Below are 12,076 nucleotides of genomic sequence, written 5' to 3'. Positions count from 1 at the left end.
CGGAGGGGAGTATTTGATAGGTTCTGCGGTCTCCTAGGAGTCTTAGTGATTCCTTGTGGTAGTATTCTTGGTCAAGAATGACTATGCCCCCTCCTTTATCGGCTGGTCTAATTATTATCTCATTATTTTTTTGTAGTTGTTTCATGGCAAGGATTTCTGGTTTAGTAAGGTTGTTCTTAAATTTTAGGCATTTTTTATTGTTAATTTTGCGAATGTCGTCTGTTACATTTTTTTCAAAGGTCTTGATTGCCTCTGAGTATTCTTGAAGAGGGTGGAAATTGGATTTATTTTTTAGGGAGGTGTGTTTGAATTTGGGTTGTTCTGCAGGGTCTGATGTTTCTGGGATATCTACCTTTTTGGTGTAATATTTTTTTTATAGCTAATTGTCGCAAAAACTTTTTAATGCCTATATATGCTTGGAATTTGTCAAATTGTGTAGATGGGGCATATTTTAGGCCTTTTTTTAGTAGTGCATTTTTGTTTTTAGTTAATTGGTGTTTGCTTAGATTAAAAATGGATATTTGGTTATTTATCTCCTTTGGTTTATTCTTTTTCTTTTGGGCGAGTTTCCCTCCCCTAGTGCCTCTTTTGCATTTTTTCTTGTGGCCATCCGAAAAAAATCAACATTACTGGTATGTTTCGTATTAATGGGCGTGAGGTGGCGGTTGGAACTGGGGTTGCAGATAATTGGGGAGGGGTTTGTTCTACTTGGGTAGGTTGCCTATGGGCTGAGGGTGGAGAGGTTATTTGGTGTGGGGTTTCATCAGCAGTGGTAAGAAGGGGCGAGAACCTATTGTGGGTGCTTATTGGGGTAATGATTTCCTGTGGAGTAGGATTAGTCTGGCTAGGACCTGGTTCGTTTAGAGTAGGGGGGGATTCTATGTCCGGAGTGGGGTGGATAGAGATTCCGTTAATGGAATTGAGGGAGTTGTTCGGGCTTCCGACCACCTCATCTAAGGTTTCGAAGAAGTTTAGTGGTTCTCTATCGGGGCGTTGGGTAGGGAGGGGAACTGCGTCTCTACCAAATTTGGCTCTTTTCTTTTCGACTATATCATGTTCCTTCTGGTTGATTCTACTTTTGATGCTGTTGGTTAGACTTAGGATTTCAGGGTGGTTCTGGTGTGGTTTTATTTCATTGAATAGTAAATTGATTTTATTTTTATTTTCCATCAGCTGTCTTTTCCTTTTATTGATTATGAACCGAACGGCTTGTGTAGAGAAATCATGGAACATGGAGTTCCATTCTTCCAGGGTGGTTGGATCTCCTATGTCTCCCGATAGAGCTTTAGTCACTACCAGGCCGGAGGGTATGATATTGAAGGCCAGGTAGTGTTCGAGGGTGGCGACTTCCCATAGGTCCCTCATTTCTTTTAATAATAGTTGTTCTAAGGTTCTAAGTGAATTTTTTATTGATTTGATGGTTTCTGGGTTGGTATTTGTAGTTTTTTTCTGGGTGTTATTAAAGAAAAGTTGTATGTTTTCTATTCTTTCCTTCCTGTCGTACCAGAGGTCTCCCATTGTCTCGATTTCTAGGTTTAAGCCCAGCAGCCTGTTCAGTGGTTCGGGGGGAGTAAAAAGTTGTAGGTATTGGAGGCGCTATTAGGCTACTCACTATCAAAGGCAGCGAATTTTGGACAGTGAACCACTAAGTGTCCATAGTAGATGTACTAGATAAAATAACCTATGGTTTAAAATTCGCGCTAATGGTAGTGGATGAAGGACTTCGGGAGAATAAATAACTAAAAAGTACTTTATTGATACAGGTGTTTAAAAAGATTTTTTTTTTTTTTTCCTAAAAAGCTAAAATAGACAATATAAGCAATTGGTAAAAGTGAGTAAATACATAAACAAATAAATAAATATGGTTCTGGATTAATGGATAGAACGGCTTTCCATAGAGTCTTGAGGTAGTCGATACTTGGGGGGCAGAAGGGTGGACCTGGTGAAAGAAGAACCGTGTTACGGTATAGTAGTATGGTGTGGTATTACGGTACTTAGGGTATCGATTCTTGGTAAGTTTGGTATTTGTGTGGGTTACCGGTTATGATGGGTCTGTATCTCCTTGTGGCAACCCTGAAGGCCTTATGACGGTGGACTCCAGTGTCAATAGGAGGCTTCACATATTCTAGATACCTGAGGTGCAGGAAAAGTACATTAGAACTTGGAAGTAATGGACTAGAGGTTGTTAGTGGGAGTTGTACTTTACCTGCAGTTGTTGTGGCAATCGGTGGGCAACAAGAACAGACGTGCGGATGTGTTTCTTGGACCGTGATCCACGGGGAGCCACCTATGGAGGTGGACTGGTCCGGGATGGTTATCTGAAAGGGGGCTCGAGGTCCTAGGGTCGTAGAAGAAATAGGTTTGATATTGTAGGTACTTGGTTCTCAGGTGGTACGGTAAGATTAGGACTTACCCTAAGGTAGATTAGTTCTATTTGGGTTTAGTAATTATAGTTGTCCTTTTAAGGGATGCAGCAGATGGATCTGGTTTGTCCCTGGCCCTGTAGGAGAGGTGCAGCAAGGTGCTTCTGGCGGTACTGACGATGTGGCGTCTATATTGTACCCTTTGTCCTGTTTGAAAATTTTAAGGGAGGGTTAGTGTTAGAGGTATAGTAGAATTAGTCTGCAGTTACTATGCTAATTATTTACCTTATTTCATATATTGCAGACATAAGAGGACAGGTGCATCAGGTGTTCCGGTGGTACGGAAGGTGCAGCAGGAGGCTCTGGATGAATTATTTATGCAGCAATATCTATAGTAGGAGGCTCTGATCCTGGATACCAGTTAGGTACAGTGAGAGGCTCTGACTGGGTGATCAATCGGTCAGGCAGTAGTCAGAAATCGCTGTCACGAAGTAGCAGAAGGCTATGGTTGCAAGGTGAGTGTAGGGCAGACCGCGTGGTCTGTGGGTCTGCCAAGGATAGAATAGTGAAAGTTAGGGTATCTGCTCCTAGCAGTTTAGTGTGGTAGTAAGTGGGGGCCGAGGCCCGAGATTACTTACAGTCTGCAGTCCTGCGAATTGTCAACAGGTGGTGGAGCCCGGAGCGAGAGCGGAGTCCCGGCCGGTGACCGCCGCAGCTCGCGTGCTTCCGGGTAGGCAGAGCGGGAGAGAGAGAGAGAGAGAGGTGGGAGAGAAGGCGCGCTTTCACTTGAAAGCGCGCGAGAGGGGCAGAGTGACGCGCTGTCACGTGGTAAGCGGCATGCACTCAGTACGGAGGCCTGAAGGTGCCTTCTCAGCTGGGTCAAAGACGTTCCAACGCGTTTCGACAGCTACGGCTGTCTTCATCAGGGATAGTCTGGCCCAGTAGGTGGTGTCCTTTTTGTACCTGAGGGTGCTGACATCATGGCAGCTGTCAATCATTAAAGGCAAACAATTCTATTTCGCTGTTGAGTCCCCGTGGTCTCAACGTGTTTAATTTAAAGATCCATTCACTTTCTTTTTTTGACATGCTTTTTATAAAGTCACCTTGTCTCCAGTGTTTATGGACTATTTCTATGCCCACCACTTGAATTCCTTGAGTGGATCCTTTATGTTTTTCTAGAAAGTGCTTGGAGAGAGGGTGGCCTGTGAATTTGTTCTTAATGTTCCTTAGGTGTTCATTGATTCTAGTGCCCATGGCTCTCTTGGTTCTACCTACGTACATTTTTTCGCATGGGCATACTAGTCCGTAAATGACCCCCGTAGTGGTACAAGTTATGAAGTCTGTGATGGGATATGACTCCTTGTGGTGGCTAACTATTTGTTGTTTAGATGGTTTCAGGGTTTTACATATTTTACATCTTTTACAAGGGAAAAAAACTTTTATTTTTTGGTTAAATGGGGTAACTGTTTGTTTATTGGCAATATTGTGTTTTATAGTGGGGGCTATGATTGACCCTAGGTTCCGTGCTTTTTTGAATATGAACCTAGGTCTGTTGGGCATCTGATCACCAATTATTTTATCGTCTTTGAGTGTATACCAGTGTATTTCTACGATTTTCCTGAAAATATGGGTGTTAGCGGAGTAGGGTGTGATAATGGGAATGATCATGTTGTGATCGGTTTGTCCTGGTTTGTTGGTGTTTGTCTCGGTTAGGAGATTTTGTCTTGGTATTGCGGCTATTTTCTCTTTGGTGTTTTTTAGGAACTCTGCATGGTATCCTTTTTCCAGGAATTTGTTAGTGAGTAATTCTGCTTCATTTTTAAAATCTTGGCGCCTGTGTGCCCATTTTAGAAACTCAGCTACAGCTACCGCTGCCCTTGCCGTGTTTCAGCAGCGTTTGCAGCTTCCGGCTCACAGACTGGTGTGTGATGTACCCATGCGTTGGAACTCTACACTGCAGATATTGGGAAGGATTTGTGAGAAGAAGAGGACAGCATCAACAAGGCCGTCGGTATTCAGTTCAAACTCCATACATAAGACCTCAGGAGTGGACATGGATGTCAGACATATGTACTATCCTCCAAAACTTTGAGGACTCCACCAAGATGGTGAGCGGCGATGACGCCATAATTAGCGTCACAATCCCGCTTCTCTGTCTTCTGAAATGCTCTCTGCTCACAATCAAAGAGGATGAATTGCAGGCGGAGCACGATGAGATGGAGCAAGGAACCATACAGGGTGATTACACACAGCCAAGCCTCATCTCATCCCAACGTGGATTGGGTGACAATGAGGAACAGGAGGAGGAGGAGGACGGACAGGAGCTAGTTTCATGCACTATAGACGGTACTACCTGCACAGCTGTCATACCGTCTGTTCAGCGTGGATGGCCAGAGGACAGAGAGGAGGAGGAGGAGGAGAGCATGGTCAGTCATCCTCTTGGTGAGGACACAGAAGTCTTGCCTGTTAGTAGTCTGGCACGCAGGGCTGAGTTTATGTTACGCTGCCTTTCATATGACCCTCGCGTTCTTAAAATTTGGGGTGACAGTCATTACTGGTTGGTGACACTTCTAGACCCACGCTACAAGGAGAACTTTATATCTCTTATTCCTGAGGCGGACAGGTCTACAAAAATGGGGCTGTACCAGAAGGCCCTTGTTGCGGAACTATTTAAAAAATTCCCATCTGAAAACGCTGGCGGCAGAGGGCACTCTTCGTTGGACAACCAAGGAGTGCAGGTGAGAGAGACACAACTTCAATCCAGCAGAGGCAGGGGAACACTGTCAAAGTTCTGGGAGAGTTTTCTCAGACCCTCCCATCGCACAGGCCTTGAGGTGCGGGGTACTCTCACAAGGAGTGCAAAGTTTTGGAAGATGCTGAGGGAGTACCTTGCCGACCGTACCAACGTCCTCCGTGATTCCTCTGTGCCTTATAATTATTGGGTATCCAAGCTGGATACGTGGGATGAATTGGCTCTCTATGCCTTGGAGGTCCTGGCCTACCCTGCCGCCAGCGTTTTATCAGAGCGGGTTTTTAGTGCCGCTGGTGGAATTATAATTGATAAGTGCATCCACCTGTCAACTGAAAATGCTGACAGGCTGACTCTTATAAAAATGAACAAGGGCTGGATTGGGCCAGACTTCTCAACACCACCGAATGATAGCAGCGTAACATAAACTCAAATCCAGTGTCTTTTCTTGGGAGGTATATTCCCATGCATCTTTTCACACCCACACATGGGTATACGCTTCCTGATTTTGGCTATTTGCTCTTGGCCTCCCCCTTCTCCTCATCCTCCACCACCATATCACCAGGGTGACCGTGGTCCGTGATGCAACACCCACATGATTTTTTAAAGGGTGTTTATGATGCCCGTAAAAAATTTTTTTTATACAGTATGTTCATGTATACCCCCACGGGTAAATGTTTGTCAGCCCATACACTTAGTGCATGGGTATTACAAGTATAGGTGGCCCGCTCCTTTCTAATGGGAAATTTTTTTTTATGAAGCCCTCCTCCACGTCTTTTCCAAGGGGCATTTAAGTGCCTCCAAATTTTTGGCAGCCCTTGCATTCACTGCATAGGCCAACACTATGGGAGACTCTCTCCTTTCTAATGAGAATTTGTCGTTACTGTGGCCCTGCTCTATGTGTCTTTAAATTCTTAATGGGGTTTTTCCTAAAATTGGTCAGCCGTTGGACTCACTGCATAGCCTATAACTGTATAGCAGACTCTCTACTTTCTTGTTATGATCTGCAACAAGAACTAAGGAAAGATAGGGGAAAGCTGTCCCTACAGTAAGACTAAGCTGAATCCCTACGATGTAGCGGGCTGCCTGTTCTTAGTGAACAGACCCGCCTTCGTCCTCGGCTAGTCTGAACGAAGACCTATAGAATTAAGGGAGGGGTCCCTAAAAGAACTAAGGACTGGGACAAAAATGGGACACCTCCTAAACAGAAATTGTTGTAGAACACAAAAGACAAACTGACAAAAAGTACTAGAGGTCCAAGAGGACCAAGCAAACTGATAGTGATAGGCACCGAAGCACCAGGCTAGCAAAACAGTCAAACAACACTGAAGTCCAGCAAAGCCAGAAGGGCGGAGCTGGAATATATAGGCAGATGGTCACGTGACCGCAAAACACAAGATAGAAAAAACTAACAGGAGGGTTCTAACATTTCTAATGTGAATTTGTCGTTACTGTGGCCCTGCTCTATGTGTCTTTAAATTCTTAGTGGGGTTTTTCCTAAAATTGGTCAGCCGTTTGACTCACTGCATACCCTATAACTGTATAGCAGACCCTTTCCTTTCTAATGGGAGCATCTCATACTTGTTACTGTGGCCTTGCTCTGTGTGTCTTTAAATTCTAAGTAGGGTTTTTCCTAAAATTGGTCAGCAGTTGGACTCACTGCATACCCTATAACTGTATAGCAGACTCTCTCCTTTCTAATGGGAATTTGTCATTACTGTGACCCTGCTCTATGTGTCTTTAAATTCTTAGTGGGGTTTTTCCCAAATTTTGGCAGCCCTTGCAGTCACAGCATGGGCATTACCACTATAGGAGACCCGCTCCTTTATAATGGGAATTTTTTTTTTACTGAGACCCTCCTCTATGTCTCTTCAAAGGGGTATTGGGTTGTGTCCAAATTTTTGGCAGCCCTTGCAGTCACTGGATATGCAATAACAGTATAGGAGACCCACTTGTTAATAATGGGAACAACAAAGCATAGCCGGCTGATGGCTCTCTAATAATAGCGAGGGCCGACTGCTGGCCTTTTAAGAATAGTAAGGGCCGTCTGATTGCCCTATAAAAATAGGCTTTATGACTTTCAGAGTCCCTCCATCATAAATAAAACAGGATGTGTCTGATGATGTGCCACACACCACATTGCCAGATAAGGTTGTAAAATGCTAAAATGACATTTCCCGGTGAATGCATTTGTCTTAAAAAATAACGTAAAAAAACAAAACAATAAGATTTTTCTTTAGAATAAAAAACAGGGTCACCAATTTAACCTCAATGTAATCACATTGTTCAGCTCCTGCACCTCCTCCATCTCCGAAATGACCACATCAGTCACAAGCTGACAGCACTGCAGTACTGCCTTGGCCAAGCGGCAACAGGCTGTGCTGAAGATAACATGCTTAATTGACAAACCGCCAAGCGCTACAGAGTTGTTGAAAGCTGTAACACAGCAGCCTGATCTGTGGCTCTCACCACTGAACATACAGCCAAGCATGGTCGTGTGTGACAATGGGCAGAACCTGGTGACGGAGAAATGACACCCAGAGTAGATACGGTTTCCCTCTATGTCAGTCCTTTCTATGCCAGTCCGAGCTAAATACAACTCTCATCAAAAAAAGCTGTGGACTGGCTCCGTACCGTCCCTGGCCACATTCACCTGTCCACGTGTTTGTGGTTAGGCGGCCCTTCCCAGTAAGTGCACTGGGGAGGGCATGGGTAATGCTGTGGGACCCGTGCTTGTGGAAGGAGGAGATGACACCTGGAGAAACAGTGGCGGCTAGGGACCGAGTATAGACACCCGGCCGCCGCCTGCGTGAGGTTGTGAAAAGCTTCTGCCTCCACGAGCCTAATAGGCCATAGTTCAAGTGCAAGCAGCTGCCCAGAAATCTGGCAGTTTAGTGTTGCGGCCTGTGGGTGGGTTGGTGGCTGGCTGCATACTTGCGGTGGCATTCCAAGTAACAAAAAACTAAGCAGATGGTGGCCTCTATCATCATCATGGCCTCACCTCGGCACTATGAACTCTCCTGAAGGAGAAGCCAGGGCCCACCGGAGGAGTTTCCGCTTCTCCGGTGGGCCCGTCCATCCCTGCCGAAAAGCAGCCCTGGCTAAGAAAAGTGTGGAGGAATGTTCCCGGACACTCTATGACTGCTTTTTTAATGTGGATCGGACATGCTTATGCATGTTATTTCTTAAACCGCATTGCAGATCAGGCCATTGTCCAACTCTGTATTCATCAAATTAAATGCGCAAAGAAAGATATTTGTGTGTCAAAGCACCACCGACAAGTGCGAGTTGATGTTGGACGGGCTGCCATTGCTTCTGCAACAAGCTGCATTAGAGGACTTCCTGGGAGAAATGACACCCAGGGTAGATACGGTTTCCCTCTCTGCCAGTCCTTTCACTGAACTAAATACAACTCTCAGCAAAAAAAGCTGTGGACTGGCTCTGTACCATCCCTGGCCACACTCACCTGTCCACGTGTTTGTGGTTAGGCGTTTCTTCCCAGTTAGTGCACTGGGGAGGGCACGAGTAATGTTGTAGGACCCGTGCTTGTGGAAGGCGGAGACGACACCGGGAGAAACAGTGGCGGCAGGGGACCGAGTATGGCGGCGGCATGAGGTTATGAAAAGCTTCCGCCTCCACGAGCCTAAAGGGCCACATTTCAAGTGCAAGCAGCTGTCAAAAAATTGGCAGTATAGTATTGCAGCCTGTGGGTGGGTGGGTGGCTGGCTGCATACTTGCGCTTGCATTCCAAGGAATGGGGACAACTGAACGTTGCACTGGAACAAGGATGTGGACGGTGATTGTTGCAAGTCTGCAATGACAGGTGCATGGCGGGAGGCATCTTCGCATGCGCCAAGGATCACTTATGATGGGCTCACTTTTAGGCAGTGACCTGGGAGTCAGACTTGCTTCCAGAGGTCTTCCCCATGCTGTTCCCATGTCTTTTCAGCACTGTATGCATGTGTCTGATGATGTGTCGCACACCACATGGCCAGATAAGGTTGTAAAATGTTAAAATGACATTTCCTGGTGAATGCATTTGTCTTGGTTGAAAGCAATGCAAAAGTGTAAAAGCGCATCAAAAACGCTACGTGTGCACATAGCCCAAGGTGTGGAGGAGTATTTTTGGTTTTGCTTATTTATTTTGCCTAATATACAAGTCATTACCCTGGAAAGGATGTTCCTTAATATATTTCCCAGGAAAATCCATTTTGTTTTTGTTTTTTGTATGTTTTATTGTGAGTAAAAGTGGTGTAATACTCTGACCACGTTGTTGACAGCAGTGATCTGGGAGTCAGAGATGCTTCCAGGGGTTTTCCCCATGCTGTTCCCATGTCATTTCAGCACTATTCCCATCAATTTGGGCAATTTTTAGGCCCTCTGCAGACCGCCGGGGGGAGCAGCCTGAAAAATGCTCGAGTTTCCCATAGACTTACATTGGGCTTGTTGCTCGGATCGAGCTCCCGAGTATTCCAATTTGCTCGACCCGAGCAACGAGTACCCGAGCATTTTAGTGCTCACTCATCACTAATAACGACTGTACCTAGTCCATGGTTTTCCATGTTAATGAAATGAAACAACTTTACCTATTTGCTACCCCCCCCCCTCTTTTTATTTGTCATAACGTTACATATTATTTGTTTCGTTTTTATATACTACGTTACCAATGTAAGCTATAGTTGTGAAATATCCAGATTACGTGGATACTGGATAGCACTCTCGTATATAAGGGCAGGCACGTTTTGTACAAGATATATCACATTGCGTAAGTCTTGTCTAGATCATGAACACTGAGAAATAAACTTGTTAAATAACACATAATTTGAACATGGAAACATCGACAATTGCATAATAATGTTGGCAGGAACAAACATTGCCTAAAGTCCAATCCAAACATTACACCGCACAGGATCCAACAGGAGCATTATATGTTTATTATTCTCCAAGTGCACACAATACACAGCTGCATTTAAAAACAGATTTAATATCATAGATGAAGTTGGATACATATATTTTACAAAGAATAAAATAAAGTGGCAGGCAAAAAGAGAAAAAGGACGTGATGAAAAATAGCAACCGATGAGTAGAAATTTGAGTTTGTGAGGTTCACCGTGGATTGGAGCCTCTGTCAAATGTTTTGTCATTTTCACTGGTAAAAAAGTGCAACATATGAATATGGGCATTAACCCCTTGATGCCACAGGCATTTTCCATTTTTCAGTTTTCTTTTTTTACATTTTGGTAGATCGTACTTTTACGAACGCAGCGATACCAAATATGTCTATTTTTTTTTTTTTTTAAATTGTTTTATTTTTAAAGGGGCAAAAAGGGGGGGTGATTTGAACTGTTTTTTTTTTTTTTTTTTTTTCATATTTTTAAAAACATTTATTTAACTTTTTTTTTAAAACTTTTTACTGTGTTTAATAGTCTCCTTAGGGAACTTGAAGCTGTAATCGTCTGATGGCTTGTACTATACATAGCAGGGAATCATCACTGCTATGTATAATGAAATCACGATCTCCTATGAATGCCAGCTAAATGGTGGCTTTCAGAGGAGAATCATCATGACAAGCACGGGGGTCTTCAGCAGACCCTCTGCTGTCATGGCAACCCATCGGCACCCCATGATTATGTCATGGGCGCACACAATGACGGCGAGTGTTGTATGCCGTTGTCAGAGATTGACAGTCATTTAACAGGTTAACAGTTCTGCTCCACCTACTACTGTTAAATGCAGATGATAGCTGATTAAAGCAGCCATCATCTTACGGGAAAGATTCAGAGGGAAAGACAGGTACATGGCATATGACATGAATGTACGTCACATGGTGTGAAGGGTTAAAATGATGAGCACCCTAATGGAAACCCAATGGACCTCATTATAATCAATGATTTTCATCAGACTTAGCTTGGGTTCCACCATGTCTTTATGGTACTGTTCTCATCTTATAAACCCCATCTAGACATGCTGATACTTTACTCAAATTTGCAGCTATAAATTAATGACCTTAATGAAAAAAAGTTGAACAAAAGTTTTGATACTAGTATTAACTCCCCCACAGGGCTTTGGGGAGAGGGCGAAGGGAGAGCCACGGTGGGGGGTTTATCTCAACATCTCCAAAGCTATAACTTTTTTTCCTATGGTGAATGCTTGAGTAGGTCTGTTCTTGGTGGGGAGAGTTTTTTTAACAAGATAATTTTGGGACACATTGGCTTTGTGTATATTTTTTTATTTTTTGAAGGGAGAGAAGAAAGTCCATAATTGTTTTGTAGCAGTTACATTGTAATTCACCATCATAGGTGTGAGGACCTGGCCACTTTCTAAATACTTCTCCAGCACTGAGCACCCCTTTTCGTCAATCTTAATTTTGTGTTTTGTTAGTGATTTGTTTGCTCATCAGTTCAACCTCAGGTATCTATTCCATTCAGTGACCATATCTCCGAGACCATGGGCCATTGTTCTCTCCGTCACCACAGGTAGTCTCACATGCAAACCCAGGGGATGGGTTCCACCTGAGAAAATATCTCCACTAAGGCACAATTAGCTGGGGGATGGAGGGGTGAGCTCTTCTGCCGATTCAGGGGGCTGAACCCTGTGCAGGAGAAAGAGAAGATTCATTGCTAGTCGGACTGAGAGCTGGGTGGTATCACGGGCTGCGGTCGTGATATCCGTCATCCGAAGGAGCATATGCTGTGACTGCCAATATACCGGCGGGAGATACAAAAAGCTGTGGGCCAACCAAAAGTTGGGGGACAGTGGGTATCACCTGGTACGGGGCAGTGGAACTACTGATCCCAGGTTGGAAACTCTAGGACTAAGAGAATTGCCTGTTGGACATTTACCTGGAATTGCTGTTCACCGTGGTCGGAAGGAATAAAACTAATTACATCGATAACCTGCCTAGGTGATTATTAAAATCCACAACCTCACATCTTTACAATAGGATTCACCAAGAAAACCTGTT

The sequence above is a fragment of the Phyllobates terribilis genome, unplaced genomic scaffold, assembly GCF_046119375.1.
Source record: "Phyllobates terribilis strain yellow unplaced genomic scaffold, ASM4611937v1 Scaffold_12__6_contigs__length_324123572, whole genome shotgun sequence".
In the NCBI taxonomy this organism is placed as follows: Eukaryota; Metazoa; Chordata; class Amphibia; order Anura; family Dendrobatidae; genus Phyllobates; species Phyllobates terribilis.
The sequence above is the reverse complement of the archived record's forward strand: the minus strand, read 5'-3'. Positions refer to the sequence as shown.